The following is an 18117-nucleotide window of genomic DNA, read 5'->3' on the forward strand; positions in this document are numbered from 1 at the left end:
AATGGGTGCCTCACTGAATCAGGATCTCAATGGACATCCTGTTGGATCCCTAGGGGTGGAAATCAGCCGACTGGGGCAAACAGCAGTGGTGGACGGTGAGCGAAAGCTCAGCTCGAGCGGGTAACACAGACCAGAAGAGTGTGCAGTTGTAAGATTTAATAGAGTGAAAACAGAACTCCCATACAATGGGAGGGGACCCAAAGGGGGTTGCCCCTCCCTGCTCGAATGCCTGGGTTTATATCCCGATCATTGTCCCTCCCACTGTGCTCTCAGGCGATATATGATTTGACTATTTCTTTACCTCCTGCTTTTAGCCTAATTAGTATTTTAGTGAGCCCTCTTTCCTACCTGATTGGTTGGGTGTGAACTAAGTTACAAGCCCCCTGTTTAAAAGTAGATGTGGTCACCTTCGCCAGCTAGGCTTAGGAATTCTTAGTTGACCTAGGAAATCCAGCTAGTCCTGTCTCTCAATGTGATATAAAATTTTTTATTCTGCTCATTTAATTGATTTACATTTTCCTAAGCCAATACCATGCTATTTTGATTTTTGTGACTTTATAATATATTTTGATTTCTTGGGACTGTGTTTTGATTGTGGTATAACCCCAATCAAAAGAGGTGCCTCCTTTCAAAATTCTGTTATTAAGTGATTAAAAATAATTAGCCTTTCGGTTGTCCCAAAAGGATTTCGTTTTCTTATTTTCTAAACAGACACATAATTCCTTAACCAAATTGGATGCTCAAAGGATCCTTTATGATTCAATTAGAAGTCCTAAAAGTTGAGTCCTCAGGAAGAAATAAAAAGTAATAACAACAAAACACCCACCATGATCACTTTTCTTTCAAAGGCTTAATAAACATTATCTAATTTCTTCCTTTAAACAATCCTGCTAAGGATGTTTTAACAAACTCATTTTAAGAGTGAAGAAACTGAACTTGGGGGAGCTTTATCAGCTGAGAGACTACCCATCTAGAAGGGTAGTGAAGCAGGGATTACAACTGACCCTGAAGCTAAAACACTTAACCTCTAGTTTCTCTTCTCTCTAGAGCAGCGGTTCCCAAAGTGCTGTCCCTGGACCAGCAGCCGCAGAATCACCTGAGAATATGTTAGAAATGCAAATTCCCTGGCCCACCTGGACCTACCACATCAGCAACTCTGGGAATGAGATCCAGCAATCAGTGTTGTACAAGCCCTTTAGGTGTTCTGATGCAGGCAAAGCTTGAGAACCACTGATCTAGAATCCAAAGACTGAGGAGTAATAAGAGTGTGCAAGAAATATTGCATGGAAAAAAAATAAAAAATAAACACAGAAAAGAACAGCACTCACTGAAACGAATGAGAAGAAATGCTACATTCAGGGTTTATTAAATGACTACTGTGTTGGCAATAACAGCCACTACATGGCTTTATAAGAAATAAAACAGAAAGTGCTTAGCTGAAAGGGGTCCTTTATTCTTTTCAGATCAGAAGAACTGAGAAACCATTGAACCAGAATGTATAAAAATCTAAGATCTTTCATCCCATTTCTCTGAGACTTATAATCAAGTAATGCATTAGCAACTCTTGGCTAACACACAAATGCCTGTCCATATGAATTTTGATCTCCTTCACAACCCAGACCATAAACAGGTCTGAGCACCTGAGTGTGGAAGAAGCTTGGAAAACCCCTGAGAAGAAGAAAACATCCTGAGACATCACAGAAAACACAAGGAGATTGTCGAGAAAGAGCAGCATACAATAGCAGTGCAGCTGGAAGGCTGAGGAGATGGGGTGAGGGCCAAGGAAATGAGGAAAGACTGCCAGGGTGGACGCTGGGGAGGCTGGGCCAGCAGCACCATCTGGGGTGGTGAGGTGAGCCATATGCCCTGTGCATTTGGGGCCTACCACAGCCGCCTCTGTGATTAAAAGGGGAACAAAAAAAATACTTTTTTATTACTGTTTTTGAATTGGATACATTTACCATTATTTGCAGTAACATACAGTTTGTCCAAATTTCATTTAGTGAAATTAGTGCATCAAACCAGCTGGATTTGCCCGTGCAAAGAGGACTTAGTGGCTTCAGGTGTTGGGCTCTTTGTAAGAATTACCTATTAATTAAGTGATTAAAAATAATTAGCCTTTCGGTTGGGTATCCTGTCAAGATTAGGGATAAATTCTTGGAGAAAACTGATTGTGAAAGGCACAGGCTTCGATTGAATGCATTTAAAATAGTCCTTGGGTCTTTCATTGGGTAGTGAGATGCCTGCTTGGCTTGGAAAAATTCAGCCCACAAGATTTTCAAAATCACTCTATGAATAGGAAGACTGTTACTGTCGCAGATCTTCGCCATCCTCTTGGAATTTAAAGCAGCATTTTCAAGGTTTATTATTTGTATTGGTTTTAACAGGATTCTTTTATGAACCTTTTTAATGAGGAGTGTTCAATTATTGCTTCCTGAAAACATTGCTATGATATCAGATTCCATGCTGTGAGGCCTCGTTTGGTTAATGTGTATGTGATCTGAATGGAAAATAAAAGAACTATTAAATAGCCGTTTCTTTCCCTTACTGTATCAAGCTTTCTTTCTGTTAATGTTGGTGAATGGTGGATGTATGCAAACACTCCATCTTTCTAGTTTGGGAAAGCCACCAGATTTAAAAATAAAATGTACTTTAATGTAAAAATCCATATAATGTGATGTTTATCAGATAAGGCCTTTTTTCAGACTAAAACCTTCTCTTTTTCTTTTAACAAATCAGAAAGGACTGGGCAGAAGTTTCCTAAGCCCGCGGGATGATTAATTAGAGAGGGCGCCCCTGGCAAAGCTCAAAAATGTGAGAACAAATGTGCACGTTTAATATGTAAAGCTCAATCTGGAGTTTAAAACTGGATGCAGCAACTTGAAGTATGTGCCTCAAGGCATGGCTCAAATACTCTGCTGAAGAATCTGATAACCCTGAAGAAAGAAACTCAAATTGTTAATCCACTTTTAATCACCAATCAGGAGAACTTTTGCGAATAGTTGATAAAACAGACCAGCATGTGACTGGAGTTGAAAGTGTTACATGCCTTTTATGCATCTTTAATTACAGCTATGAAAGTTCTCATGAGCTCATGTACTAGTAGAAAATATTTCAATTTTAAGAATGATGACTAGGAATGTTCAAAACGGAATTAGGAGGTTCTAGAATAAGGCCATCCTTGGCATAATGGTTGGAGCAGGGAGAACATATTAATCCTGACAAAATCAAAACTACTGTCATCCACCCTGGTATGCAATGCATAATAATCAAACTTTGAACTTTTATGTAGATGGAAGCATATTAACCCCTTGTCACCCAAATATGTGCTAGTTGCTACCAAACAACTTCCTATATAACGTAAAGTGTACTCACAGAAGTTCATTAACTTCCACGGAGGACTTTGGTGTTTCAGTCTTATATATGCTAGCACCATCCTGTGAGAGAATGACATAACAGAAATTAAAGAACAAATAATATTTTGTTTGAACAAAGACTATACAGGAATTATATCTGCAATAGGCATATTGATGTGAATAAACTATTTCAAGTTCTGAAATGGCAAAGCACCATGCATCAGCCATAAAGAAGTAGTTTGTGGGGAGTGAGAAGAGGGTTCAGGTGTTAAACTTCTTATAAGAATTAATTAATTAAGTGACCAAAGATAATTAGTTGGGTATCCTATCAACATTACGGATAAGTTCTTAGAGAAAACTGACTGTCAAAGGCACAGGCTTGGATTGAATGCATTTAAAATCATCACTGGGTCTTTCATTTGGTAGTGAGGTGCCTACTTGGCTTAGAACAGTTCAGCCCACAAGACTGAGGCAGTCTGATATGTGTCACCCCCATCCTGATTCCTCACCTCCACTCACCTGCCCCATCCCCATTCTTTTTTTTTTTTTTTTTGAGACAGAGTTTCACTCTTGTGGCCAGGCTGAAATGTACAATGGCATAGTCTCGGCTCACTGCAACCTCCACCTCTCGTGTTCAAGTGATTCTCTTGCCTCAGGCTCCCAAGTAGCTGTACAGGTGCCTGCAAACATGTCCAGCTAATTTTTGTATTTTTAGTAGAGACGGCGTTTCACCATGTTGGCCAGGCTGGTCTCAAACTCCTGACCTCAGGTGATCCGCCCATCTTGGTCTCCCAAAGTGCTGGGATTACATGCGTGAGCCACCACGCCCGGCCCATACCCATTCTTTGATCCTAACAGTTGTCATCTTCTCAGTCGAAGGTAAAGTGCTATACCAATTCAACCTCAAGGTGTCTCCTAGCCTCACTACCTCCTTCCAACTAGGGTGCCACCCTCCCTCTGTATAGAATTTCTGGCTCTAGCGTAATATAAATGGCAAGTACTATTGGGTTTTTTGCTATTGTTATTGTTATTATGATTATTATTGTAATTGTTCCCTGATGGGGTTGAAGAATCTCAATACTTCCCATTGTAGTTCCCTCCCTCCTACTGAGCTGGAGATTACAACCTCATTATACCAACTTTTTATTAATCACCAAAGGGATTCTTTGGTATGGGGATATTTTTATTAAAATATATTTTATAACAGCCTGATTATTTGGTTAATATGATTATCCTACTTAAATTGAAGGAGAGGGATCTCATGCCATATACTCTCCTACCGTTAAAACCAAGTTAGAATTTATATGCCCTAAGTTTATTGCTAGTAATCGAGACAACTATAAAATAAAAAAACACTGCCAGCCAAAAAATACTTATTCTGGAGTAAGGCAAGTTTAGTTTATATCAACAAACGTTCCTTATTAGTTTGCCAGAATTTGCACCTGAGCACTCATTCTTCAGCTACTAGACAATTCTATTGCCATTGAAAAGCCTAAACAGGAAGGGAAATGCTCCATCATCAAGAATGTGGCCCAGTTTAACCAGCCTTCATTGAACACAGTAAAATGGTACCAAGTACCTTTTACCCAGTAAAAAGGTACCAAGCCCATGGATGTGCATTTTTTTCAAAGATTAACAAAGCTTATCTCTGCTCTTAAAAACTTTCCAAGAGGGCCTCATGTTTTCATTTTTCCCAATATTGGAGCAAGTCCCTCAAATTACTCACCCAGTCTGTTAACACCTGGTACAAGCACCCTTTCAGGTAAACAGGCTAATTGATTCCTATGATCCACCCATCAGCCTCTAGGACACTGATCTTTATCATATTCAAATCCCTGAGCTCATCCTTTATTTTTCCCACTCTGTCTAGTGACAATAGGAGCAACCAGCCAATCTCATTATACTCATTAGTTTGCCAAAAATGTTAGAAAGTATCATATAAACAGTCATTCAGATCTTTACTTCCTGTAAGTGGTTAAGAGTATCAAATGGTGCTATTCTGTGTATCACTATCACCAGAGCACAACATGTACTATCAATGCTCTTTTTACTACTGGAAATAGAGTTATGAGCATCTCTAAATCCAATTACGTTTGAGAGCCAATTCCAAAACCCCAGAACCAATTCAGGAAGCTCATTCTTAAGATTCTTTTCCTCTAGACTCCATATCAAAATGTATATTAGATGCCATACAAAATATGTATTAGACTCCATACAAAATGTGTCCAGAGAACAGAACCACTAGTGTGTGTGTTGGGGGTGGGGGAGAGAGAGAGATTTATTATAAAGAATTGGCTCATGCAGTATGAGGGATGACAAGTCCTAAGATCTGCAAGCTAGGAGAGTCAGCAGGCTCAGAGAGAGCTGATGGTATAGCTCCAGTCCAAGTGTGAGGCCCAAGAAGCAAGAGAGCTGATGGTGTAAGTTTCAGTCTCAGTCCAAGTCCAAAGGCAGGAGGAGACTGATGTCCCAACTCAAAGGAAGTCAAGCAGAGAGAGCGAATTCTTCCTTACTCAGCCTTCTGTTTTTATTCAATGTTCAACTGATTGGATGAGGCCTGGGGACATTGTGCAGGGCAATCGGCTATACTCAGTTTACTAATTCAAATGTTAATCTTATCCAGAAATACTCTCACACACACACACAGAAAAAATGTTTAACCAAATTTTCTGGGCACCCTGTGACACAAAATCAACCATTACAAAAGATTCAGCCACATTAGTTTACAGTTTATCAATTCTACCATCTCTGTGTTCTATTCTGTGAAGAGCAGTTGAGCAGAAATCCCCCCAAATGTTAATATTACAAAAAAACACAAAGTTTTAGATTGAAATGCAATTAAATCAAGCAATAGTTTTAGATGCCAAATATGCAAGATGCATACTAGGCACCAACAGTTCTTCCATGCTGATGCAATTATATAAAAATCATAAATATAGGCTTTCTGCTCCTCCCATTCTACAGACAGTCACATCTTATCCAGTGCCAGCCATGTCCCTGAGACACGAAGGTTGAAGTGAAGGCCAGAGTAAATGGATTTGGCCTTACTGGGTGCCTGGTCACTAGGACTAGTTTTAACTCTAGCAAAGTGGTTATTGTCACCATCAATGACCTCTTCATTGACCTCAACTACATGGTCCACATGTTCCAGTATGATTCCACCCATGGCAAGTTCCACGCACCATCAAGGCTGAGAATGGGAAGCTTGTCATCAATGACAATCCCATTACTATCTTCCAGGAGCAAGATCCCATCCAAATCAAACAGGGGGATACCAGTACTGATTATGTTGTGGAATCCACAAGCATCATCACTACCTTGGAAAAGCCTAGGGCTCACTTAGAGAGGTCATGATTTCCGTCCCTTTTGCTGATGGCCCATGTTTGTGTTGGGTGTGAATCACGAGGAAAACAAAAACAACTTCACAATCATCAGTAATGCTTCCTGTTCCACCTACTGCTTAGCACACCCAGCCAAGGTCATCCATGACAACTTTGGCATCATGGAGGGATTCATGACCACAGTCCATGCCATCACTGCCACCCAGAAGACGAAGACAGCCCCTCTGGAAACTGGGATGACAGCTATGGAGCTCTACAGAACATCATCCCTGCAATTAACTAGTGCTGCCAAGGCAAGGTCATCACCACACTGAATGAGAAGCTCACTGGCATGGCCTTCTGTGTCCCCACTGCCAATATGTTGGTTGTGGACCTGACCTGCCATCTAAAGAAACCTGCCAGATATGGTAACACCAAGAAGGTAATGAAGGAGGCATGGAAGGGTCCCCTCAAAAGCATGGTGGGGCTACACTGAGCACCAAGTTATCTCCTTCAACTTTAACAGTGACATTGACCCTTCGATCTTTGACCCTGGGACTGGCATTATCCTGCATGATCACTCTGTCAAGCTCATATTCTGGTATGACAATGAATTTGGCTACAGCAACAGGGTGGTAGACTTTATGGTACACATGGCCTCCAAGGAGTAAGAGCCCCCTAGACCATCAGTCCCTGTGAGAACACAACAAGAAAACAGAGGCCCTTAGCTGCAGGCAAGTACATGCCACACTGTCCTAGACTATCATCCCCAGTGAGAAAACAACAGGAAAAGAGGCCCTCGGCTGCTAGCAAGTCCCTGCCACATTCTGTCCCTGACATGCTGAGACTCTCCCTTCAACACCGTTTCAATGCCAGACCCCTGAAGAATGGGAGAAGCCTAGGGAGCCCCACCTTGTCATGTACCATCAATAAAGTCCCCTGTACTCAACAAAAGAAAAAAATCATAAACATAGTGACACTTTACCTTCAGTCTGAGGTTTTACATCCTTTCTGTTTAACTGTGTATCTACTCAAATAACACACTGAGGTAGCATCAATATATGCCCTTTCCAGGAAGTCTATACTATCCAGTTTTACTCCAGATGCATTTTCTTATGACTGATTCTTTCTCACTGTTCTATAAACTCTTTGAGTTCCTCACTCAATTTTCATCACTTTTAGATAGGTATTCAATATCCTAAACAGAGATGGGCAAACACTAAATGCAAAAGTAAATAAATAAGTAGTTTTATGACTTTGATGTATATTAAGTGTGTATAGATATTAGTTTTTTACTTCTAGCATGAAACATCTATCTCATTGCTTTACAGACATGGCTTATGTGTATCCTGCCCTAAAATTGGCTCTCCAGTTATTTTTATAGATTTCTTATCTCCAACCAGATAGTAAATTCCTTAAATGTCAGGGATCATAACCTTCTCTTCTTTTGAATAGTGTTTATAAGCAAAAATGTAACTGCTCAATAAAAGTTAGGTGAATCATACACCTTTGTATTCTTGGTTGAATAAATGAAAGAATAAATGACTGCCAAACCCTCTGATGTCTCTGTTGTATCTGATCTTCTAAGGGAGAGATGGGATAGGGCGTCTCATATCTAGCAATAAATAAGTTGCTCCACATACAGAAGCTGAAACAAAAATCGATTTTGAAAAATTTACATTTTGAAACAGTGTAAATAACTGTTCTTGGAAATGGTGTTCTTTAAAATTCTATGTTATTCAAATCAACTTTCAGTTATTCAGGAGCTAATTATTCAAGGGTTGTAACCCAAGAATTCAATACTTATCCAAGTGGCCTCTTACCGAAGGTGATCAAATACAAGGTCTCTAGAAAGATGCCACCTTTGTAACCCTCTTGAAAAAAATTATTTGAAGACAAACAGAAGAAGAGATATAATTAACAACTCAGGAACAGAAAACTCAGCATAAAAGAACAGGCAGTGGACATGGAGACCAATTAAAATCAGATATCCAAATAATTGCAAATCTAGTTATATAACTAGAGGTAAATGTCAAAAAGAAAGGTTTCTTAATGAAACAAAGTCTTAGTTATAAAATAGATCTGAATCCCAAGATCTGATTAACAAAGACAAGTAATAAGGGAAGAATAGAAGCCCTCTTGAATAAAGAGGTTTCAAAATCAATTATTTCACTCTTAATTTTGATAATTACAGAAAATATCAATAATGGTTTAAGAACATTTACAAATAACTACATATAAAATAAAATCAGGATGTATAACTTCTAAAAGATTTAAGAAAATTAAAGAAAGTAGTTGATTTGTATTTGCTTATCGAATACATTTTGAGCAGCCTCTGTTTATTGGCACTGCTCCAGTTTGTGTTTATACACAGTGAATTGCAACCTAGAGACCCAAGGGGTTGATAATGTCTCTTAAAGTGAGTCTAAAAACAACTCAGAAAAAAAATATGTTGTTTATAAGAAATAGTCATAAAACAAAGCCAAAAGACTAACAAGTTAAAAGTTTATGCAAAGACCCATGAGACCTTGAAGGAGGGGCCCACAACTCTGACCAGCCTGCTGGGTTGCAGACTTTCTGGATGACCCAGCCCTGCCCATTCTCCAGCCTTGCCTTGAGTATCTCTTCCAATTAGTCATAAGGCTTAACTCCAGGGACTCTTAAGGATGTAGCACATTCCCTGGGAAGTACATTCTTGTTTATCAGAGTGACTGGAGGTCACTGTTAACATTTAATGGGTTGAGCTAGCATGGTGAAGAAACTACCTTCATTCCACACAACTTTAGAATATCCCACTCAATATTCATGTAAGTTAAAACATTACTTCCAAACTTATTACCTGAATGTGATTATATTTTTATATTTAAGAAATAACTTTTACAAGGATTTAATATAAATGACTTCTGTGTTAATCAAGGGAAGTGGATTTCATTTTATTCAGAAAATTACCAAATATTTGTTCCTCATGTAGGAATATCATGTCATCAATAGCAACCTAACTCATGAAATGTGAGTTACCAAGCAACCTAACTATGCTGTATTTCATTCATAGTGATTTGATGTTTGGATTACAAACGTCTAACAACTTCATTATACCTTCTAGAATATTTGTGGTCAAGAATTCACACATTAAAACTCTGATTAACTTGCAATACATTTATTGACTTTTGTTTCTTTATTGTATTCCAGTTAAGGCATTATATTGATTTTATTTTATTTTTTGAAATGATGAATGTAAGTACATGCGAATTTCACTTCAGGATAGTAAAAGGGGTACTGTAAAATACTTGTTATAAATGGATTTCACATTGGCTTCCCTTAAAATATTCCAAAATGCCAAATTTTTCCCAACTCAGGGTTTGACAGGAAAAATTCACTGCCCTTCACCCTTACTTCAAATCCTAAAGATCTCAAAACCCTTACTTCCCTGTCTGGGGACTGACTTCTTTGGCTTTTTACCTCAGCTGTCCCATCATGGACAAAATGTCACCTCTGCTGAGAAGCCTTCCCTACCTCCTCTAGCAATTGTGTTTCCTCTGTAGCCTTCCATATTTTCACTTGCTTTCAGAACTCTTATCACCAATGCGAATTATTATTATGCTCATTTATATACTTAATATCAATTTCCCCCAATAAAAGCAAAACCAAGTATTTTTCATTATTCACCACTGTATAGCCAGAGACTAGCACATGGCCTAAAACATGATGAGAGATCAATAATAATTGGTCGATTGAATGAAAGCTGATAGAAATTCAAGGAAAAGATGGAAAAAGGAAAAAATTTCTCAATTATATAGGATGAATCTAAACACAGCTCCTAATCTTGGAGGAAACCAGTAGGCAATAAATAAGTGCAAAATCTGAGTATGACTAATAAGATTGCTTTCAGAGACAAACACTACATTTTTTAAAAAATGCATGTGTTTATTTAATAACTTCAACTTATTTTACGTTCATGGGGTACATGTGCAGGTTTATTACCTGGGTATTTTGCATGATGCTGAAGCTTGGTATACAATTGATACCATCACCCAGGTACTGAGCGTAGTACCCAATAGTTAGTTTTTCAACACATATACCCCTTCCTCCCTCCTCCTTCTAGTAGTCCCAATGTGTATTGTTGCTGTCTTTATGTCCACGAGTGTTTAGTTTCCACTTACACGTGAAAACATGCACTGTTTGGTTTTCCCTTCCTGCATTGATTCACTTAGGATAATGGCCTCCAGCTTCATCCATGTTGCAGCAAAGGGCATGATTTCATTCTTTTTATGGCTGTATAGTATTCCATGGTATATATGTACCACATTTTCTTCATCCAGTCTGTTTATGGGCACTTAAGTTGTTTGCATGTCTTTGCTATCACAAATAGTGCTGTGATTAACATACAAGTGCATGTGACATTTGGTAGAACAATTTATTTTTCTTTGGATATATACCCAGTAATGGGATTACTGGGTGGATTGGTAACTCTGTTTTAAGTTATTTGAGAAATCTCCTAAGTCATTGAACTAATGTGCATCCCACCAATAGTGTATAAGAATTCCCTTGCTCCACAGCTTCGCCAGCATCTATTGTTTTTTGACTTTTTAATAACTGCAAACCACCATGGCACATGTTTACCTATGTAACAAACCTCCATGTCCTGCACATGTATCCTGGAACTTAAAATTATATTTCAAAAAATTAAATTAAATTAAAAGGCTACATTGTAAATTGCAACAGAAGGAACTAAGAAGTCTAGAGAGGAAGGTGTGGTGTCTACACTGATTTTTAACATCAGCAGAACTTCATCATCTGAGGAAAGCCTGGAGGATTTGAGGAAAGGCTGAAGGATTTGAATCTTGGTCTTTATGACTCATGTGGTAATAACAGGAGAAGACATAGTATAGAGGACCCCTAGCTCCAGTGACAGACATAAATATTGGTTGATGATGTATTCTTAAAGTCTGTTTTCCTACAATGATACATAATAAGCGAGTGTGCTCTACAGAGGATTCAAGACAAACAACCATGGAAATGTGGGGATACAAACAGTATGTTCTTTGAGATTACTGAGTTGGCATTACAAGTACCCTTCTAAGTGATCAGTCACTAGCAATTGAAGTCAAAGAGTGTGTTGAGCTGTCGAAATTTACTTTTGCAATTGGGTGAATATTCCACTAACTTTTGTTTTTTGGTTGGAAATAATAAAACCCACTTAATTCAAAAAGGACAAAGGACAAGTAAAAGGGACAAAATGTTATGATGACCCTGAGGTTTGCCATGGAATCAAGGGCCTATCAATGGCATTAGCAAAGTCTAGGAACATCAGAGGAAACCCATCCAAAATCAAGACAATGGCCCTTCTGGTCTCCCTTTCACACTCTTGCTCTCGTTCTGTCCATCTATGTGGTCTCCTCACTTTGTCTATCAGCATGTGTTTTTCTGGTAGAATGATTTCTATTCCTTTGGGTATATACCCAGCATGTTGGCTTCCTATTTCTCTTTCCTTAAAACCAATGTGACTCAAAGTGACCACCACAATAGAAAATTCCTTCCTCTCTTCAGAAATTTGTGTTACTCAACTAAGACAACTGAATAAATCAACTAGAATTTCTGAATCTCAACTTCAAATTCCTGGAAACAAGACTAAATTGACTCATCATATTTAGAAGTTTACCTCTAGTCTGATTGGCTATGGCCCCAGAGGAAGAGTTGTATGTACTGTTGTTAGGCCTGCCCATGTGGGTGGGTAGTGACAGTTCAGCTCTAAGGGAAAGAGGGCTGTGACCGGGCATACGCCCTAAAAATGCATCTACTAGGCTGGAGTTTTTTAAATAAAAGACTATAAAGTTAGAGAATAGATCAATCTTGTGTTCATTTTTATGAAGAAAGCCTGGGTGTAATTAAAGGAAAAGCTACCAAACCATTCCTAGAAGACTCCAAATGGTCCAAAAAAAGAAAAAGAAAAGGAAAAGAAAAAAGATTTCTACATCTCCTTTTCTACTATTGACTTTTTTACAAGTAGTCAGCTGAGTTCACCTAAAAAACCTTTTTGCATTACTCAATGTCTGAAAATAGCAGCAGAGAAGAACTTTTCAAAATAAGAGACTTCTCCAGTCTCTGAAAGGTATTTCTCAAAGACTTTGTTATCAGTTTCTGCTTCTGATGAGCAGTTAGACTGTTACCTTGACACTGATTCTGGGAAGTTGTGCCAATTAGAATTCTTTCATATCTTTATATCATCTGTCTACATATTTTAGTTGAGAATTAATCAGATAAGCTCTTGGAATTAAAATGTGGTCCACAGCATGAGAAAAGATTATTTTCTCATTATCGGTGGATGATCTCTCTCGCTCAATAAGTTAGTAGGTTTTCTGAAATGAGATACAGCTTCCAACTTTTGTCCACATTTCTGAAAGCTAGAAAAATACGTTAGTAGCTAAATCCATATGTTATCTGTCGAGGTGAGACCAGGAAATTGTGTGGAATAATGTGGCAATTTATATCAGCTTCAGCCAAAAGTAACTTGTAAAATAAGGTGAGGGAGGAAGAAAAGAACTGATAAGCATGGACAATAAAAAACATTATATAGCATATTTTTTAGTCCTAATTTTGTAGCTATCACAACTTTTATAATTAAGTCAAACAAAATTCTTCTACTGAAAAACTTTTTTTTTGAACAACTCTTGTGGTTACAAATGTTTTCTTAGAAATAAGCCTGCAACTTCCACCCCTAGGTTCTAACACAAGCATCTGTACAATCATTGCATTGAACAAGTTAAGACTCCAAAAGTGCAACAGAAAATAAATTTATTTTTACTGCCACTGCCATTAAAGCTTGCTCTAAGGAGCTGGTTCTTTTGTTTTCATGCCCCATAAACACTTGGAAAGTCCCTATGACTTTTTTCTTTATACTTGTATGAGATATATATCTTTTTCCCCACCTGGCATTTTTGCTCCCAGTCACTCACTAGGCTACCTCTGCCGCCTCCAGGTTGAGGATAGAGAGAGAGTGGAAGCAAAGATCAAGAAAGATTTCATTTTCATTGGTACTGTCATGGCAATATAAGTTTGATGCTGTCTGGTCTTAGCAGAAATTTAAAGTTGGGCTTTCTTTCAAGCCCCTTGACATCCCACCATTGTTGGATTTCTTGCAAGTACTTCCCTTGACATCCCAGACTCCTTCTTATGTGACACTCTGGGGCAAGATCCAAGACAACTCCTCCTGTGTGACCTTACCCAGCCCAGAGGAGATAACCATGCACCCTTAGCTAGACTAACTCTAAAGGAGCAAGTACCAATGGTCTGGTCAAATGGCATTAAGATCCCAGTGTCTGAGCAGGTTAGTGCCACTGTATCTACCTCTTTTCTCACCACAGTCACAGCCAGATAACCACAGTCTTCAGCCACGTAGATATATTTTTTGAATAAGCCAGACGGCAACTTTAAGAAAAGCAGGTCTAGCTCTCAACAGTGGTTCAGTCCACTAAAACCTCTTTCCCCGAACTTACAAAGAGAAAAAAAGTACCTTCTTTATTCCTGCCACACATGACTGGGGACAGTCAAAACACCCTAACGGTCCTCTCCAAAAAAAATCATCTTCGGGACACCAGGTGAACCCATCTATTCCTTTGAAGAGGAAGAGCTGCTAATGGTTGCCTGACTGGATTTTGAATACCCCCTTGGAAGTCTTTCATGATGTTTTAATGCTTCACTCTCAAATGCAGAGTAGCTGGCTGCCCACACTTGGGGTGAGGAGTGGAAAGTGAAGCTGATTTAGTGTCATTTTAAATTGTGCTACCTATGGGAGCACAGACAACATGGATAATGTTTCTTCCACGGGAAAGCCTTTTCCACAGGAAAGCCTTTCAAAGGCCCTTTGAAATGATGCTCAAGGCTCTTTAGAGTTTTCAGGTACTTCCAATCCATTATAGTATTTGAAACTCCTCTGCAAGGTAGGAAGGATGGGCACTAAATGAGGCCCACAAAGAAGTAGAACTTACTTGTTCGGCGCTCTCTACTATAAAATTCTGACCATGAATCAAGTGCCCAACCATGAGATGAAAAAATTGTAAAGCAAGCAGAATTGTTTGATAAAATAGAATTAAAAGCCCAATTATTGAAGAAGATACCATCAGACTGTGAAGAGCCCTTAGAAAACAACCCCCGCCTCTCTTATGATTCCTACTGGGAAGTCCAGGTATGTGTATTTTAAATAAGCTTTCCAGGTGATTTTTTTCTGATATGTATGCTTCCTTTCTCTCTCCTTCCATTTCCTTCATCTCTAACATTCCCATTCTGCTACCTCCCCAAGAATAACTGCCCTGATAGGTCTGAGAAAATAGTGGTAGTGAATTAAGACAGTTAACCAAAAACCAGTTGACACAAAACAGTATTCGCAACCCAGAAACAACTAGTTGTTTGTATACACAGCCCACACTCACCTGCCAACCTCTCAGCTTTGCCAGTCTATTAGGTTGAAGATGTGTAGCGAATTCAAGAATGGAGAAGCAAAAACAGGAAAAAAGGGCCAGAGTCCATGCTACGGCCATTTATCATGATACACTTAACTAACAAGCACTTCTTAAGTTATTTCCTCAACTCCTAAACTCCACCAAAGATAAAGAGGTAGCTGCCTATGACCTTTCTCCTGTCCTTATATTTAATTTCCTTCGGTTTTTCTCTTCCAAATTTTTTTTCCTGCCAAGTTGCAGCATTAAAAGAGATTGAGGAAAGCAATCCTAGGAAATAATTTAGGTGTAAACAATTATGTTTGACTTAGGGATTCCTTGACACACAAATCTTAACTCTTTCAGAATATTCAGAACACATAGTCATTGTAGCAAAAGACCTAGAGAAAGAAAAAGAAAGAGTAGTTTAATTTGGTGTGTGTGCAATAGACAGAATATATCAAGTTATAGGAGAGGGTAGGTAAAAGATAATGATGTCAGTAATTATGCAATAAATACATAAGAATTTGGTACCTGGAAATGCAATGATACCCAAACAAAAAATCTAAACTATGAGCCATTGGTTCTGGGACTGGGCAACAAGAAGAAACTCAAAGCCTAGGGAGTTTGTTGGTGGGAGTTTGAAGAGGGTAAAAAAAAAGTGTCGTGGGAAGTTTGGCAACACTGACACCTGTGGTCATGTGGAAAACAGAAAGGATGCCTAATGAACTTGGGAATCTCTTCTGGGGAGATTGCCCCGCAGAAGGTAGAAGGAGCCAACTTGCTTCTAGATGCCTATGACAACAGACTAGAGAAGACTGACAGGTTTAAAAAGGAACTCTTCAGTATTCCAGAAGAATTTAGAGAAAACATGAAGAAGCTAGGACTTGCTTAGTTTGAAAGTAAAAATTATTCTTCATTCCCAGTCTCTCCCAGCAAAATATTCTCAATGAAATAGCTTCAAGGAAAAGCTCAAATCCCGAGTGCCATCAGTAAAGCACGACTCCAAGTTAAGGATCTCAAGGCATGGCTGTAAGACCATTCTGAAATATTTAAGTCCAGTAGGATTTCTAAGAATCTCTGGGGTATGCTTCATAGACGTTCTCAGTTAAGCAGCTGGGCTTTTCAGAATCATCAGGGTATTATCCCATAGCAGGTTCACAGCTGGCAAAGGTAGAGAAGGGCATATCTAATAAAGAGATATTGGTTGGTTTTTGTCTAAAGAAGTTTATTATAAAATGATGCCTAACAAACTAATAAAGTTTATAAAACACTTTCATTCACTTTAACTGAAAGAAACAGAAACAGTTCAGAATGAAAAGACATCACTGGATCCCAACCTTCTATGGGCAGGAAGCAGGCTGAGAAAACTACTCAGCTCTAAACACAGGTCACATAGAAAAGGAAGGTTAATTTTGGCAGAATCAAAAGCCCAGAGGATTGAGCCACAAGCCATGGAAAAGTCTTCCCAAGGAGCAGGACAGGGCCATAATCAAGGAACTGGCAAACATGCTTGATTAGACTTTAGAATTGCTAGGGACTAGTGACTGCTATGTGCCTACCATTTCTTTCTGAAATGGAGTGTCCACTGGGGTTCCCCTGTCTCTGAGCTACCATTGTGTATTGTGGGGGTTAGTCTTTTGAGTTCACAGTTCTTCAGATAGGAAGAAACTGTACTTGATGAACTGTGCTTAAGGATCCTTAGCTGTACCTTGCCTTAATTTAAAAGATGAGATCCTGGACTTTGAGCTGATAGCAGGAGGTGGCCAGATAGTAAATATTTTAGACTTGCAGGCCATAAGGCCTCTAGTCACAATTATTCAACTCTACTGTTATAGCATGAAAGCAGCAATAGACAACATATAAATTAAAAGGCATGTCTGTGTTCCTGTAAAACTTCATGAAAATAAGTGGAAGACCATAATTTGCCAATCCCTGATGTAATGGGATGAGGTTTTGATGATCTAAAACAAGCATATTTTGCATATGAGTGAAATATAAATCATTTGTGACCAAAGGGTAAATTATAGAAAATTAAAGATGGACATAAATCCTTTGACACTCCTGTCTGAGAAACTAGACAGACTCTGCAACTGCTTTGACCAATTAAATACAGAAGTGACATCATGCTCGCTTCCTCACCCCTAAAACACTGGCAGCTTCCACTTCCTATCTCTTGAAACTCACTCTTGGAGCCCCAAGGCCTGAGTGTAAAGTTAACTACCAGCTGAAGAGACCATATGGAGAGACCTTCAGCTCATCTGGCGAGGGAAAAGGGCCCAGCAGACTCATTGTGGTCAAGATACCAGGCAGGTGAGTAAAGCTGCCTTGAAATCTCTAGACCCTGGTAGCTACCAGTTAAAAACTACCAAGTGACCTCAGTCAACACAACATGGAGTAGAAGAATCACCCAGCCAAGATCTGTTCAAATTATCAAGCCACAAAGTCATAAGAGATGTGAAAGCAGTTGTATTTTAAGCCACTAAGTTTTGGAGATTTTTATTGCAAGAAATAGGTCAAACATATGTATACACATACATATACATCCACCCTAATAATAGGAACAGTTTAGGGATTATGGTGAAGTTAAGTTTGGAGTTTTCTCTTGTTTTGTTTTTCACGATTTACTGTGTTCAACTTCAAAAAAACAAGCTTGAAAGTTTTCTTCCTGACCAAAAAAAAAGGGGAAAAAAAGCAATTGAGAGGAAACAGTTAAATAAAGAGATACAGCATGGCCAAAATGACCCTTAAGAGAGGGCAATTATTTTTTCAGCTCTAATAGAAGGGCCAGGCAAGGAGGCTGACACAGTAACTTTATCAGAGCCCAGAGGAAAGTTGATTAGGATCTGGCTGTGAAAATGGAGGAAAAGAGGTAGTTTTTTTAATGTTATCCAAGAATAGATGAAACTTACTCCTCTCACCTTCTGCATTTCATCATAGAGATGTGAAAAGGTCACAAGAATTGCACCCAATAGCAGCAAGATTGTATCTCCATTTTTCTGTTTCCAT

The 18117-nt window shown here is 38.8% G+C and overlaps 1 pseudogene; it reads left to right on the forward strand.

The window, feature by feature from the left end:
- The first annotated feature begins 6375 nt into the window (after nt 1–6375).
- Nucleotides 6376–7347, forward strand: LOC105532618 (annotated as a pseudogene).
- Nucleotides 7348–18117: the final 10770 nt, after the last annotated feature.

This window comes from Mandrillus leucophaeus, unplaced genomic scaffold, assembly GCF_000951045.1.
Source record: "Mandrillus leucophaeus isolate KB7577 unplaced genomic scaffold, Mleu.le_1.0 Scaffold973, whole genome shotgun sequence".
Lineage (NCBI taxonomy): Eukaryota > Metazoa > Chordata > Mammalia > Primates > Cercopithecidae > Mandrillus > Mandrillus leucophaeus.